A 17,640-nucleotide genomic window follows, 5' to 3' on the forward strand; every position below is an offset into this window, starting at 1 on the left:
TTGGAAAACACACCTTTAAGAAATTCACCTCTAACAAAGTACTAGATAGACATTCATTAACAGCTCCAAATTTACTCCACAGCACCTCTGCAACAAAAGCCAAAAGCAGATGAATCCATAACTTGTCTAGCGATTTTTCAGTATTTCATGTTATTTCAAAATATCCAGATATTTAATAACATAAAATTTAGTAAGTTAGAAAGGAATAGTTGAAATAAGTTAAATTGATTTGCTTAGATGGCTAAGGATTTTCTTTTTCTTTTGGTTAGAACTACCTCCCCAAAACTTGCATTTTAAAAAATGGCCCAGCCAGGCCAATGTGGCTCAGTGGATTAAGCGTTGTCCCATGGACTGAGAGATCCCAGTTCAATTACTAGTCAGAGCACATACTCAGGTTTAGGCTCAATCCTTGGTGGGGGGTGTGCAGGGGGGCAGCCAATCAATGTATTTCTCTCACATTAATATTTCTATCTCTCTCTCCCTCACTCTGTAAAAAATCAATAAAAACATATTTAAAAAAAAAGATGGCCCAGTTGGTGTGGCTCAGTAGTTGAGCATCAACCTGTGCACCAAGAGGTCACTGGTTCAATTCTTGGTCAGGGCACATACCCAGGTTGTGGGCCAAATATGCAGTGGGGGGCATGCAAGAGGCAGACTATCGATATTCTCTCTCATCGATGTTTCTATCTCTCTCTCTCTCCCTCTTTCTCTAAAATCAATAAAGAAAAAAAAAATGATGGCCCAGATAAGATTTGGTGGACTTTGAATTGTTTCTGAAGCCACATAAAGACTGTATTGTAAAAACAAGAACAGTATTTTATTTATTTATTCACTCATCCATTCATTTATTATTTATTTTAATATCTCAACAATGGACTGACAAATCCATTCATCTAGTTTTGGAATGTTTCTTCCCATTTGGGTACGTTTTTCTAATTTGCAGACAGCACATAGCTTAGGGTCACCTTTGAGAGCCATAAAAGCTTGGATATATGGAACCTCTATTTCCCTTGGGAATGGTAGAACAGATCTAGCTGTAGCATTAGCTAAATAATTTCCTTTTGCTTTCATGGTGGTAGCTCTAGAATGTCTTGGAATTTTGATAATTGCCAATTGTTTAATTTTTTTGTGTGGCAATCGAAAAATTCTGCAACCTATTTTCCATTCTTTTTTTAAAAAAAAATTTCTTAATTAATTTTAGAGAGAGGAAGGGAGACAAAGAGAGAGAGAGAGAGAGAGAGAGAAGAAAACATTGATGAGAGAGAACATCAATTGGTTGCCTCTTGCATGCCCCCCACTGGGGATTTAGCCCACAACCTGGGCCTGACCGGGAATTGAACCAGTGACCTCTTTGTGCATGGGTCGATGCTCAACCACTGAGCCACACTGGCCGGGCCCTATTTTCCATTCTTTATAGGCTGCCTTAGAAAATTAAAAAGTCTTGCTGCTTCTACAACATTTTAAAGCCATGAGCTACATCAAAGGCATAGCTATTATCAGTGCAAATATTGGCTATTTGATCTTTGGCCAACTGACAAGCCCAAATTAAAATAATTAGGCTTGTTGGACAGATTTTATTTGGGTAGATAAGAAGCTTTGATTATGTCTTTTTACAGCTAGTTGTTTTAATAGGTATATTGTGTCCTTTTGGGAGTTTAATAATATTCTAGAGCATAAAACTATATCATCCACATGTAGGATTAGAGTGGAATATTTAGGAAATGTAATATTATTTAACCGCTGAGTCATCTTTTATTTATTTATTTTTTTTACCCTCACCTGAAGACATTTTTCCATTTTTTGTTCAGATAGAGTGGGAGGGAGAGAGAGGAATAGAGAGAGAGAGAGAAACATCGACGTGAAAGGAACACACCGAGTGGCTGCCACCCGCACGACCAACCAGGGCCAGGGACAAACTGCAACCGAGGTACGTGCCCTTAGCGGGAACTGAACCCGGGTCTCTCTGGACCGCAGGCCAACGCTCTAACTGCTGAGCCAAACCGGCCAGGGCAGAAATGTAATATTATTTAAATCCGCTTTTAGTAATTAAGACAATAGATGGGACTCCTTGTACATCCCTGGGGGCGTTACTGTCAAAGTAAACTTGTAATCTTCTCTGGTAAAACAAAAGATGCAGTGACTGTCTTTTTCTTCTAGAATGCTGAAAATTGCACTACATAAATCTATTACTCAAAAATCTTTGTAGTCACAGGAATAGCTGATACTAAGGTATGTGGATTTAGAACCACAGGATGTCTGGGAATAAGTAACTGTCAGAGATGGGGGTTTCAAAGGGGGTTTTTGGCAGTGAGACACCCAAGGTAAAGAAGGCACATGGAGCCAACATCAGGAGGGGTCAACAAATGGAAGCTGCTTTATTCAACAGCTAACAGCTTTTATAGACTTGTGTGGCATGATACTTGGCACAGGGACGTGCATGAGAGAGTGCATGGCACATGCATCCTAAACTTTTGCTATATCATGCTTATATAACAATGACATGGTCTGCACCTGCACAGCCAGTTCTGGGGTCATGTCCTGAACTACGGCTTCTATCAGCAAGTTGGGTTCCCGGGCCCTAACACTCCACACCCGAGATCAGCGTTCTCAACCTGTGGATTGTGACCCCTTTGGGGGGTTGAACGACCCTTTCACAGGGATCACCTAAGACATAACAGTAGCAAAATTATAGTTATGAAGTAATAACAAAAATAATTTTATGGTTGGGGGTCACCACAACATGAGGAACTATATTAAAGGGTCATGGCATTAGGAAGGTTGAGAACCACTGCCCTAGAGGTTGGGGTGTTGGGACTTGACCCATAAAGCATTTCCCTTTGCCCAGTGCCCACAACAGCAATACAGGCTGTGGCACAGAACCACAAGGCCTCCAGTGAGGCCAGCCAAACTTAGTAGGGCACATCTCCAGGAATTCCCCAATTTGGTCCACCACTGTGTCAGGGGGTCTTCCTGGAGAGCCTGTATCTCGGAAACTTCAGCGTTCATTTCTTTTAAGGCTTTCTGCTGCTGGTGGTCTGGGATATATACACAGCATTTAAGATGCAAAAGGGCACAAGTTTCTCCCTGTACTGCAGTCAGGAGATCTAAGGCCATTCTGTTCTGTAACACTACTTTACACATTTATGTACTTTTATCTATCAGCAAAGCTAGGGATATATGAGTAACATTCAAGGCTTACGCCATATGTTGGGCCAAAGCTTCTACTTGCAATTCTATAGCTATAGTCCTGCTGCCAGTACCCTAGCATCCCACCAGTAGTTGGTATTCTCTCTATAAGAGATATTCTGACATAATTCTTTGGGGACCCAGCCTACTGTACGGTTAGGGACAGTATAATTCACTTGCACTATACAGAAAGGAGCTACTTGCAATAATTCTACATGGGTCCTCATCATCCACCCCCAACCATTGAATACAGCTTTCCTGAGTAAGGGGGGTTCACTTGATAAGTCTGCCTCAAAAGAGTCTCAATAACCCAGCAGCGAACATTCCATTCAGTGCTGGTGAGGTTCCAACTGTGGAGGGCCATCCAATTCTTCATTATAGTTGGAGCTACTCACCAGGGAAGGCCACCCAACGTGTCAGTTGGAAGCTCAGTACAAACCCAGCAATGTGACACATTGTGCACCTCAGTGAAGGTATGCACCCAGGACAGCAAACTGTTCCCAGTGGTAAGCCTGGGTGGTGAGACAAAGCAGATAATGAAGCTATCATTGGCAAGTCATGACCCTCTGGCAAGATGCATGCTACCTGTTCATCCTGTGATAGGATGGTAGCTGGTAGAGGGGCCCCTTCCAGTCAGTGGTATCACACCTATTGTCCAGGCATATGGGGCATGGGATCCTCTTCTATGTTTACTACATATAATGGTATGGGCAACAGGTAAATGGCTGGTGCACTGCGCAAGACAGAACCTTTCACCTTAGGAGGAAATGCGGTCTATACTGTCAGAGGCCAGCGTCCTAGTCAGGGAGTGACTGAGAGCCCTTTTCCAAACCTTGACCCTGGGGTTCTATCAGAGCTATCCAAGGGGCCTCACAGGTTTTCACTTGCCAAGGCCACATCCATTGCACGTCTGGGACCCACCACTGTGAGAGCAGGCAAAATAATGGCACCTCCACTCAGGGAGGGCTTTAAGTCAGTTTCCTTTCCAGCTGACACCCATAGTTTTTGGGTTGTACCCTTGGTGACTGTCCAGAGGGGCTTTACCTATTTTCCATGGTTGTTCATTCAATAGCCTCACCGCTATGGGCAGGCGCTTTTTCCAGTGTCTCCAACATGGTGTTAGGGCTCAAAACTTTTCCTTCAAGAGCCCATTGAATCTCTCTATCATACCTTCAGCCTGGGGCTTATAAGGGACATGTAATTGCCAGTTGATGTGCCTGTCCCAGGCTTGGAACAAGTGGCCTGTAAAATGAGTTCCTCTATCACTGGCTATAACAAAGGGGCCTCCCATAGGCATCCACCAACTATTCCAAGGCTTGAAGGGTGTGAAGTTGATCTTCTTTGGCCACAGGGAAGGCAAATCCAAGTCCTGTAGCAGTGTCAATAGCAGTTAACACATACCACACTCCTTGGTCCTCAGGCAGTGGTCCAATGTAACCTACCTGACAATATTGTAAGGATTGGGCTTCTTGGGGAATTTGCCTCAATTTCAGTGGTAACCATCTCTTCTTTGGGTGCTGTTTGGCACACCATGGACACTCATGCATAGCTTGCTGAGCTTTAGCTTTAGTTACAGGCAAGCCCCAGCATTGGGCCACCAAGCCCATGGTTCATGCACCAACATGGCCCAATTTCTTATGTAGCCAGGCAGCTACAACAGCTGGTTCTGGAAAGCCTAGAGGGGCTAGCACATGCATCAATGCATCAGCTCCATCATTTCCAGGGGTCTGCAAGGCTTATGCCCTGACACATGGTAAATCACTGCTCCTTCTTTCAAGCCCCATTCCCATGGGTCTTGCCACATATCCTTCCCCCACAAGGGTTGATGGCTTATGAGCCATTCTTGGGCTTCCCAACAAGGCAGCCATAGAGTTGGGCCTCTGTACACCACCCAACTATCAGTGCACACATGCACATGGCCAGACTCTTATTAACACTGTCCATATAGCTCTCAGTTTGGCCCACTGACTCAAACATCCAGCTCCTGTATCATACCAGAAGGTATCCCTTGCCAGTGGCAGGGCCACTGCTTCCCATGTCAGTGGTTGGCCTCAGCAAGAACCATTAGTATACCAAGCAGCTGCCAGAAAGGGAGGCTTTCCATCCTCAAGAGGTCTGGGGCTTTCCTCCACTTCCATAGAGGTCTCCCCCCATTCTGACCTAAACTGTATAGGTTCCAGCAAGGAGTGCAGCTCCTGTGTCAAGGAGCTGGTAGACATCGGAGCCCTCAGTTCCATGTAAGCTCCCCACTCTGTTAAAGTGGGAGTTTGGGCCACCCCCATGTATGGTCAAGTAGGCCAAGATTGTAACCATCCCTCAACTGGGTAGGTGGTTTGCACTGTGATAGGACAAGAACCAATGATACTTTCAATGTTTAACAGGGCTGCATACACCACATCCAACTACTTCTCAATGAGGGAGTGACAACTCAGCTCTTTTCTACAATTGGGACCAAAACCCAATAGGACTCTTCTGAGTTCCTTGTTTCTGCCAAAGACCCCAGCTAAACCCCAAGTCATTCACCTGTACAGTCAGGAGGAACAGCAAAGCCAGATCCACAAATTGTGGCATCTATGCCTGGGCCACTGCTTGTTTTGTGACCAGAAACACTTACTCTACCTCAGGAGACCAGTCCCAGGCCTCCCCGTTCTAGACTATGAGGTGGAGGGATTTCATCAGCATGGCTAAATGGGGTATGAAGTTTCACTAGAACCCTAGTAGTCTCAAAAAAGTCTGCAACTGTTTCACTGTTTCTGGTCTGGGATAAGCTTGTACTTATCTATAATTGCCTCAGGCATAACCTTTATTTTACCAGACCAGACAAAACCCAAGAACTTGACAGAGTATGCAGGCCCTTGGACTTTGTCCTTGCTGATGGCCCACCTCCAGCCCACCAAGGATTCTGGAAGGCTGCATGTTCCAGCTTCTAGTTTGGTAAGAGAATCAGAGGTCAACATTATATCATCAATATAATGGAACAAGTGTACAAGCGGAAATTTGTTCCAGGACACCAAGTCCTAGACTACCAAACCATGACAGAGCATTGGACTGTGTAAATAGCCTTGGGGCAACACTTGAAATGTCCATTGTCTTTCTTCCCAGGTAAAGGCAAACTCTTCCTGGCTTTCAGAGCCAATGTCTATGGAGAAACAGGCATTAGCCAAGTCCACAACATAATGAAACCACCCCAAGTCCTGTGACAAGTGGTCCATCAGTTCAGTGATATTTGGTACTGCTGCATGTTAAGAGTGGAGTGACCTTGTTCAGTTCTCGGTAGTCCATAGTCATTCTCCATAAGCCATCAGGCTTCCATACTGGCGACCCTGAGGAATTATAGGGACTATGCATTGGGCAAAAACACCCTGCTTCCTCCCGTTTCAGAATGGTTTGCCCAATATCTTCATGGCCTCCAGGTAGTCAGTACTGTTTTACATTGACTACCCGTGTTGCTTACAGGAGCTGCAAGGGTGCATTGTGTAGGTGTCCTCTAATCACTGTCTTTACCATATGCACCCATAGGCAAAATTGGCCTTGCGTAGTTTGGACAGCAAGACCCTATAAAATGTCCATTTTCAGTATATATTCCACAATTGGTAAAATTTACACTTTACAGGAGGTTGGCAGCAAACGTCTGACACCCAGCATAAGGGTGACTCGGAGTATTCGGATATGCCTTCTGCCATACCCCTCTATCATAGCACTAGGGCCCTGAAATATGTCCAGATTCCCATAAATCAGGGTTAAATATTCCCCCATATCCACAAGGGCCAAAACGCATTGAACATTCCAGGGGGATCAGTAAATAGTCACTTCTACATATGGCCTCTGCTTATCCAGCTCACCCACCAACTGGGTGCCTCGGCCTGCTCCATAATCAGGCAGGTAGTCGGCCAACTGCACCTACTGTGTCTTAGCCACAGGGCATATGAGAGTGTATTGGTTTCAGGGCACAGTTTCCGCCACAGGGCCAATAGCAGTTCTAGTGGCTGCCCATCTGTCTTCTCCTTGGCCAGCCCAGCTGCTAGGAGGTCACACCACAATTGATGCCAGCTTACTTTTACCAGCCTGTTCTTGAGTACTCATCAAGTCCTCCTGCCTGTGGCACTTGCAGTTAGTGGGGCCTGAGAACACTTAGCCTTGCCCTCCGTAAGCTCTCGTACCTGTGTTGCCGGGTCTTGTTTTTGTACTTCCACATCCCCCAGCTGCCCCAAGGTAGTGGTTAGTTCATGGACTGGGCGGTCTGTGTAAGGGGCCAATAAAGCTACCATAGTCCCAAAAGTCCCTGAAGGGCCATTTACTAGCACCATGTCCTTTATACGTGCCATAAAAAGCCCTTCACCTGGGCTGGTGTACCACTACATGAAAATTATTTGGTGCATACCTATCTTCCTTATGATTTGCACTAAGTCATAAGGAAGTGTAAGTAATCCACTTACTTACATGCTCTGGGAGAGCTCCAGCATTATCTCACATGGTTTGGGGAGCCACCATCAACCAATTAATCAGTGTCTGGTGACCAGCCAGGGGGTTTGTATGTGGCACATTCTGCAGCCACTACTACAGCAAGGGGATGGTGGCAATACTGGTCAGTTGTCCCATCTCAATGGGGCTGAGCTCAGTATTGGCTGCACTGTTATCCCAGAGGCATAACAACCAAGCTGGGATAGACTCCCCCAACCACTTCTTGCATTCTTGGCCAAGACCGGTAACTCCATGGCAGAATACGTTGCATAAGACATATGCCGGATTGATTGCAGGGGTCCCATTAGCCCCCCTCCTGGTGCTAAAGGTTCCTCTGTCTCTGTCTTCTGCCACACCAAGGGTCGGGCATGTTGTACGAACCTGGCAGAGCTGCTAATGTGGAAAGACAGCCAATTCTGCTGGACCGTGAAGCATATGCTCAGCTGCCTCCAAGTGCTGCTCTCTTGGCTGGCATGTCTCAAGATAGCCAGGAACATCAAAGCAACTGACCTGTCACCTTCCAATGCATTACAGGAATGTTCTGCTTTAGCATTTCCAAAGCCTTCTATACTTTGTCAGGCTGGGGACATACAGCTTCCTAATCTTCCAGCAGTGTCTAGGCCAGCAATTCTCAACCTGTGGATTGTGACCTATTTGGGGGTCGAACAACCCTTTCACAGGGGTCACCTAAGACCATTGAAAAACACATATTTCTGATGGTCTTAGGAACCGAGACACTGCTCCTCTATCCATCTCCAGGCAGGTCCGCCCACATGCAGATACTCCCACATACAACATGAGGAACTGTATTAAAGGGTCATGGCATTAGGAAGGTTGAGAACCACTGGTCTAGGCCATCAGATACACCACCACCAGGTACCAGGGGTTTTAGGGGGCCACATTCCATCCACTTGGGGCTGCTCTTCACTGATAGTTGTCTGGGTACTCACCTCATCCTGCCAACTATGCCAGGTGTCAGAGACTAGGGGTTTCATGGAGGGTTTTGGTGGTGAGATATCCAAGGTAAAGAAATCACGCAGAGCCAACATCAGGAGGGATCAACAAACAGCAGCTGCTTTACTCAATACAGTTAATAACTTTTATAGATTCAAGTGGTGGGATACTTGGCACAGGGCAGTGCACAAGACAATGTGTGGTGCATGTGTCCTAGGCTTTTGCAGTATCATGTTTATATAATGGTAACATGGTCTGCATCTGTACAGCCAACTTTGAGGTCATGTCCTGAACCACAGCCTCTATCAGCAAGATGGGTTCCTGGGCCTTAACACTAGCTTATTTATAACTTTGAGATTTTGTACAAAACTCCATTTTTTTTTTTCATTTGGCTTCTTTACTAGAAGAATTACAGGGGCCCATACACGAATTATAAGCTCTCGCTTTTTATGGTTCTTTTAATTTGTTAAAAACTATTAATAAGAAGGGAAAATGCCCTGGCCAATTTGGCTTAGCAGTGAGAACATCAGCCCATGGTTCAGAGGGGCCTGGGTTCAGTTCCTGCTAAGGGCATGTAATTTGGTTGCAATTTGTCCTGGCCCTGGTTGGGGTCGTGTGAGAGGAAGCCACTCGATGTGTTCCTTTCACGTCGATGTTTCTCTCTCTCTCTTCCTCTCACTCTAACTGAACAAAAATGGAAAAAAACGTCCTCAAGGGAGGATAAAAAAAGAAGGCGAAATGCCTTCTCATAGTCATCAGAACAACCCTATGCTTGTTTTGTTTTGTTTTGTTTCTAAATTCTATTTCAGTTTACTATAATTCTTAAAGTGGAGAGACTTCTCTACAGGAGTTTTCTTGCAAACATTATGTAGTAATTCTGTTGTTTTTGCTCCCAGAAAAAAAAATAGTTGTATTAATTGAAATAGGTTGGAGTAGCCATAATTACATGTTCTAACAGTTAAAATTCTTTGTGAACCCATCAGGGTCCCAGATAAAATTTGGAACAATTGCTGGTTCCTCTCTGGCTAAGACAAGCTTTTTTCCAAAGGGAGCTGTTAAAATTTCTATTCTCAATTTCCCTTAAGTCAGGAGTGGTAGGTAAGGAGATAGTAGGGAAAGAAAGAAGAGAGAGGAAGGGCAAGTCCAGACCAGGAAGCAGAGAAAGGAATATAGTGGAGGACTGATAGAAGAGATAAGAATAGGGATGTAGGTGTTTACTAGTTTTAAAATTTTTCAGAGATAGTCTCTAAAGTTTTTTGTTTTGTTTTGTTTTTTATCCTCATCTGAGGACATTTTTCCATTTTTTATTCAGATAGAGTGGTAGGGAGAGAGAGAGAGAAACATCGATGTGAAAGGGACACATCGAGTGGCTGCCACCCGCACGACCCAAGCAGAGCCGGGGACAAACTGCAACCCAAGTACACGCCCTTAGCGGGAACCGAACCCGGGTCTCTTGGGACCACAGACCGACGCTCTAACCGCTGAGCCAAACCGGCCAGGGCTAAAGTTGTTTTTTTTTTTTTTAAATTAATTTCTTTAAAAATTTATTTGTGCTTTCTCTTTGAAGCTTCTAATTTCCAAATCAAGATGAAAGGGGTGGGGGAGAATAATAGAGAACTAGTCATAGAGGGGTACGAGCCATAGTTAATAGAAATGTTAAACATCCTTGCTCATTTAATCGTGATGGCTTTGTTCTGATTAAAGAAAGCCCATTCTGGTCTTATCTGAGAGTTCTCCTCCCTCCAGAGGGAGGCTCAGTTGTTGCCTGGTGTCAGGAAGAGGTGACCCCACCCACCCAGATCTGCTGCTACCTTTCTTCTCATCCTCCTGAGATGATACCTATCTCAGAAAGATCTTGGGTGAGTTTCCACATGGCTGGCTCCTCAGTTTGTCTATCCTGGATTCACCTCAAGGCCACCCCCAGGAGTAAAATTTTAAACCACCAACCAGTCTGAAATTTCCTGATCAACACTAATAAGATATAAGATAATTGAGAACTGACTGGAACCTGATACCACTGTGGTCTCCTTATATTAAATGATTGCATTTGCCTACATTAAATTGAACAAATTTCAAGGATTTCAAAATAGAAGCGGAGTGAGTGGAAGCTACACAGACCATCTCCCAGGACCAAACTGGAATTACAACTAAAATAAAGACAAATCATTGGGAAAAAGCAATAGAAAAGCAGCTGGAGAGGACACATATAACCAGGGACAGGAAAAAAAGACACTGAATCAAACCTGGTAGGTTTGTGGAGGTGTGAGAGGGCAGGCTGGGAGCCCACAGACAGCAGCTGTTTTAGCTGTGAGCAGCTCCCTCAGGGTTAAAATCCCAAGCTGGCTTCACAGTGCAGAGGGCTGAGCTAGAGCACTAAATCAGATATAGCCAATCACCTTGGGCTGTGGGAGAGAAAGGGCAGACTGGACTGGAACTGTGTGGGGTTACTCAGGATTTGGAGGGTGCTGAGAGTTTTTGCTAAGTCACACCTTCACAGTGGAGTGGCCATCTTCCTGGGGGAGAGCAACAGCTTCTCCCTCGAAGATTTAACCCCACCAACCTGGGCCAGAAAAATGCAAATTGAGGATTATTAACAACCAGCATCTGCCCCACCATCTGGAAATCCTTTTACCCTGAACACCCGAGGGTTATTTCATTCAGCTGAAGGCTACAACACAAGGCTCATCAAGGAACTGAGACTAATTGCCTTCAGGCAAAAAGCTAGAGAATAAATCTGGGCTTACAAATCTACCCAGAAAAGTAAGACTTGACTGTGGTGTTTAACGTGGGTCCTCACACACTCATCCAAACCCAGTCGAGGGAGCCACAAACAGCAGAACATCAACACCCACAGGGAAAACTTGACAGGCTCCAAAACCCACTGAGATAGCCAAAATGGTGAAACAAAGAAACAAATCTCAAATGAAAGAACAAGAGAACTCTACTGAAGATGAGATAAATGAAATGCAGTTAAGCAAGTTATCATGGGTAGAGTTCAAAGTGATGATCTTGAGGAAGCTCAACAGCATGAGTAAAGAGTTCAAGGCCATAAGTAAAGATACAGAAATATTAAAAACCAACCAAGTGGAAATGAAGAAAGACATAGCAGAAATAAAGGACACATTGGAAGGACTAACCAGCAGAGTAGAGAAAGCTGAGAACCAAATCAATGAATTAGAAGACAGGGTAGAAAAAAAATCAACAAATCAGAAAGCCAAAAGAAAAACAAAAACAAAAACAAATAACAAACAGGAAGACAGCTTAAGAGAACTGTGGCACAACTGAAAATATAGAAACATTTGCATCATAGAAGTTCCAGAAGTAGAAAAAAATAGAGAATATATTTGAAGAAATAGTGACAGAAAACTTCCCTAACTTGGTGAAGAAAGAAGGCATTCAAGTTCAAGAAGCACAGAGAGCCCCAAGTAAGAAGAACCCAAACAGGCCCACATTAAGACACATAATAATGAAAATGCCAAAAACTAAAGACAAAGAGAGAATTCTAAAGGGAACAAGAAATGAGCAACAGGTTACCTACAAAGGAACCCCCCATAAGGCTATCAGCTGACTTCTCAACAGAAATACTCCAGGCCAGAAGGGAATGGCATGAAGTAATCAAGGTCATGAGAAACAAGGATCTAAATCCAAGAATACTTGATCCAGCAAGGCTATCATTCAAAATAGAAGGTGAAATAAAGAGCTTTTCAGACAAGAAAAAAAAAAAAAAAAGGCTAAAGGAATATATTAGCACCAAACCAGCACTGCAAGATATGTTACAAGGACTGCTGTAATTAATAGAAGAAATAGGAAGAAAAATATAACTACAATAAACAAAAATGACAATAAATAGTATATATCAATAATAACCTTAAATGTAAATGGATTGAACACTTCAATCAAAACACACACAGTAGCTGACTGGATAAAAAAGCAGGACTCATATATATGTTGTTTAAAATAGAACCACCTCACAATGAAAGATTCACATAAGTTGAAAGTGCAGGGATGAAAAAAATCTTCCAAGCAAAGGAAAAAGAAAAAAGCTAGGGTAACAATACTCATATCTGATAAAAAAAAAAAAAATTTAAAAACGAAGGTCATAATAAATTGAAAGGATCTATCCAATAGAAAGATACAATCTTGGTAAACATATATGCACCCAATATAGGAGCACCAAAATATATTACAAATCCTCTGTAGGACTTCAAAGGAGAAATTGACAGCAATACAATTATAGAAGGGGACTTCAATACCCCGCTGACATTACTTGATAGATCCTCTAGACAAAAAATTAACAAGAAAACAGAGACTCTAAATGATTCACTAGATCAAATGGATTTCACAGATATCTACAAAGAATTACACCCCAAAACTGCAGAATTCAATTCTCAAATGCACATGGGACATTCTCAAAGATAGAGCACATGTTAGGACACAAACTAAGGCTCCACAAGTTCAAAAAGATCAAAATAAGCCCTGGCCAGTTTGCTAAGTGGTTAGAGCATCGGCCCGTGGTGCAGAGAGTCTCGGGATTGGTTCCTGCTAAGGGCATGTACCTTGGTTGCAGTTTGTCCCTGGCCCTGGTTGGGGTTGTGTGGGTGGCAGACAGTCAATGTGACTCTCTCACATCAATATTTCTCTTTCTCTTTTCCTCCCTCTCTCCCTCTTGCTCTATCTGAAGATGAATGCAAAATTTTTCTCAGGTAAAAATAAAAAAATAGAAAAGATTGAAATCATATCGACCATCTTCTCAGATCACAATGGCATGAAACTAAAAATCAATTAAAACAGAAACATGCAAAAACATTTGAACACATGAAGACTAAATAGCATGTTATTAAACAAAGAATGGGTAACCAAGGAAATCAAGGAAGAAATAAAAAACTTTCTGGAAAACAATGAAAATGAACACACAACAACACAAAATCTATGGGATGCAGCAAGAGCAGTTCAGAGAGGAAAGTTTATAGCACTACAGTCCTACCTCAAAAATCAAGAAAAATGCTTAATTGACTATATAATCTCAAAACTTAAAGAACTAGAAAGCAAACAAGAAGAAAAACCTAACGCAAATAGGAAAAAAAAAGAAGTAAAGATCAGAGCAAAAATAAAGTACATAGAGACCAAAAAAAAAAAATTAAAAAGATCAATGAAACAAAGAGCTGGTTCTTTGAAAAGATAAACAAGACTGATGGACCCTTAGTCAGACTCACCAAGAAACAAAGAAAGAGAACCCAAATACACAAAATCAGAAAAGAAAGACAAGTAACAACTGACACCACAGAAATAAAAAGGATCACTAATAAATACTATGAACAATTATACAGAAACCAATTGGACAATCTAAGGGAAATGCACAAATTTCTAGAAACACATAGTCTCTTAAAACTGAACCAGGAAGAGATAAAAAACTTGAACAAGACCAATAACAACTAAGAAAATTGAAGATGTAATCAAGACTCTCCCAGCAAACAAAAGCCCAGGCCTAGACAGCTTCATGGAGGAGTTTTACTGATCATTCAAGAAAGAACTAACACCCGTTCTCCTCAAAAAATTCAAAAAGAAGGAAGACTTTCAAACTCGTTTTATGAGGCCAAAATAATTGTAATTCCAAAACCAGATAATGACACTACAAAGCAAGAAAACTACAGGCCAATATTCCTGATGAACATAGATGCCAAAAACTTTAACAAGATATTAGCAAATTGGATCTAGCAATACATTTTTAAAAAGTATTCACCATGATCAAGTGATATTTATCTCTGGGATGCAAGGCTGGTACAATAGTTACAAATCAATAAATGTAATGCACCACATATACAAAATGAAAGATAACCATATGATCATATCAATAGCTGCTGAAAAAGCATTCGACAAAATCCAGCCCCCATTTCTGATAAAAATGCTCAGCAATGTGGAAATAGAGGGATCATATCTTGACATAATAAAGACCATATATGAAAAACCTATAGCCAACATTATACTCAATGGGCAAAATCTAAAAATATTTTTCTTAAGAACAGAAATAAGACCGGGATGCCCATTTCTGCCACTCTTATTTAACATAGTACTGGAAGTCTTAGCCACAGCAATAGACATGAAGAAAGAATAAAAGGGATCCAAATTGGAAAGGAAGAAATGAAACTGTCATTATTCACAGATGACATGATAGTATACATAGAAAACCCTAAAAACTCCATCAAAAATCTACTAGATTTAATAAACAAATTTGGCAAGGTAGCAGGATACAAAATTAACATCAAGAAATTGATGGCATTCTAATACACCAATAAACTCACATAAAGAGAAAATAGAAAAACAATCCCATTTACCTTTGCGGCAAAAAAATTAAGATACCTAGGAATAATCTTAAAAATGAAGTAAAGGAGCTCTTCAGAGAAAACTACAGGTCATTGAAAGAAGAAATAGAGGAAAATATAAAAAGTGGAAGCACATAATTTTTTTTATATATTGGAAGAATTAACATCATTAAAATGTCTATACTACCAAAAGCAATCTATAGATTCAGTGCAATTACCATCAAAATACCAACAACATATTTCACAGAACTAGAACAAATACTTCAAAACTTCATATGAAACCAAAAAAGACCCTATATAGCCACAGCAATCTTGCAAGAGAAAAACAAAGTAGGATGAATCACAATTCAGGATATCAGGTTATACTACAAAGCCTCTGTAATCAAATCAGCCTGGTACTGGCACAAGAACAGGCATATAGATCAATGAAATAGAACAGAGAACCCCAAATTAAACTTAAGACATTATGCTCAATTAATATTTGACAAAGGTGGCAAGAGCATACAATGGAGTCAAGACAGCCTCTTTAATAAATGGTGTTGGAAAAATTGGACAGCTACATGCAAAAAAATGAAACTAGGCCTTCAACTTACACCACACACAAAAATAAACTCAAAATGAATAAAAAAACTTAATAGTGACATGTGAATTCATAACATTCCTAGAAGAAAATGTAGGCAACACAATTTTGGACATCATATGCAGCAGACTTTTCACTGATACATTACCTAAGGCAACAGAAACAAACAAAAAAAAATGAACACATGGAACTACATCAAACCAAAAATCTTCTGCACAACAAAAGAAACAGCCATCAAAATAAAAAGGGAATTCACTTTATGGAAGAGAATAATTGCAAATGACACATCAGATAACAGATTAATTTCCAAAATATATAGAAGTCTCATACAACTCAACCAAAGGAAGACAAAGAACCCAATTTAGAAATGGGCAGAGGAACTAAATAGACACCTGCCCAAACAGGACATACGAATGGCTAAGAGACATAGAAAGAAATGCTCAACATTACTAATCATTAGAGAGATGCAAATTAAAACAACAATGAGGTATTACCTCACACCTGTCAGAATGGCCGCCATCAACAAATCATCAAACAACAAATGTTGGCGAGGGTGTGAATAAAAGGAGACTCTAGTACACTGCTGGTGGGAATGCAGATTGGTGCAGCCACTATGGAAAACACTATGGTGTTACCTCAAAAAATTAAAAATTGAACTGTCTTTTGACCCAGTGATCCCACTTCTAGGAATATACCCTAAGAAGCTGAAACACCAATCATAAAGAATATATGTACCCCCATGTTCATAGCAGCACTATTTACAATAGCTAAGCTCTGGAAACAAACCAACTGTCCATCAGTAGATGAGTGGATATAAAAGCTGTGGTACATGTACACAATGGAATACTATGCAGCTATAAGAAAGAAAGATCTCTTATCATTTGAGATGACATGGAGGAACCTCTAGAGTATTATGCTAAGCAAACAAGCCAAGCAGAGCAAGATATCACATGTTCTCATTTATTTGTGGAATATAATGAACTAAACAAACTGATGAACAAAAGTGACCCAGAGACATAGAGGTAGGGTACAGACTGACAAATTCCAGAAGAGGGGGTGTTGGGGGGAAGAATGAACCATAGAACTTATATGCATGTATGCATAACCAATAGACATAGACAACAAAGCTGGGGATGGGGAAGAGGGTGTCAATTGGGGGGAAAGGAGATACATCTGTAACAATAAGAAATTAATAAAAATAATTTTAAAAAATAAAAATATATTTAAAAAAATAAAATGTTAATCAATTTAAACCTGGCTGATGTGGCTCAGTTGTTGCACTTCAGCTCATGCATCAAGAGGTCGTCAGTTTGATTTCCAGTCAGGGCACATGCCCTGGTTGTGGACCCTATCCCCTGGGGAGGGGCATGCAGAAGGTGACCAATCGATGTTCTTTCTCGTCATGTTTCTATCTCTCTCTCCTTCTCCCTTGCTTTCTTTCTAAAATTAATTTAAAAATTTTTTTAAATGTTAATTAATCTGTTTGCCTTCTTTTGACTTAATATAAGGAAATTAGAGAATGGATTTAGACCTGTTAATAAATATCTTTTTTAAAAATATGTTTTTATTGATTTTTTTAGAGAGAGAAAAAGAAACATCGACCTTAGAGAGAAACATCAATCAGCTGCCTCCTGCACACCCCCTACTGGGGATTGAGTCTACAACCTGAGTATGTGCCCTGACAAAGAATTGAACCAGGACCTCTCAGTCCAAGGGACAATGCTCAATCTACTGAACTACACCAGTCGGGCCTGTTGATGAATATCTTATATTTTATTTAAAAACTGTTTCTTGAAAATGTGAATAAATTTGCCAATCTCAGGAATTTTAATTACTTACTTGTCATAAAAAAAATAATCAAGGTTTTTAAGAGTTAAAAGTTCAAATTAAGTGTAAAAGAAATTGTATGGTTTTGGGAATAGAAGATATAAGGTATGGATATATATATATATTCTTTATCGTCACCCAAGGACATTTTTCCATTTTTTGTTCAGATACAGTGGGAGGGAGAGAGACAAAGAGAGAAGGAGAGAGAGAAACATCGACATGAAAGGGACACATCGAGTGGCTGCCACCCGCACGACCAACCAGGGCCAGGTACAAACTGCAACTGAGTTATGCGCCCCTAGCGGGAACGGA

This window comes from Molossus molossus, unplaced genomic scaffold (genome assembly GCF_014108415.1).
Source record: "Molossus molossus isolate mMolMol1 unplaced genomic scaffold, mMolMol1.p scaffold_m16_p_2, whole genome shotgun sequence".
Taxonomy (NCBI): Eukaryota; Metazoa; Chordata; class Mammalia; order Chiroptera; family Molossidae; genus Molossus; species Molossus molossus.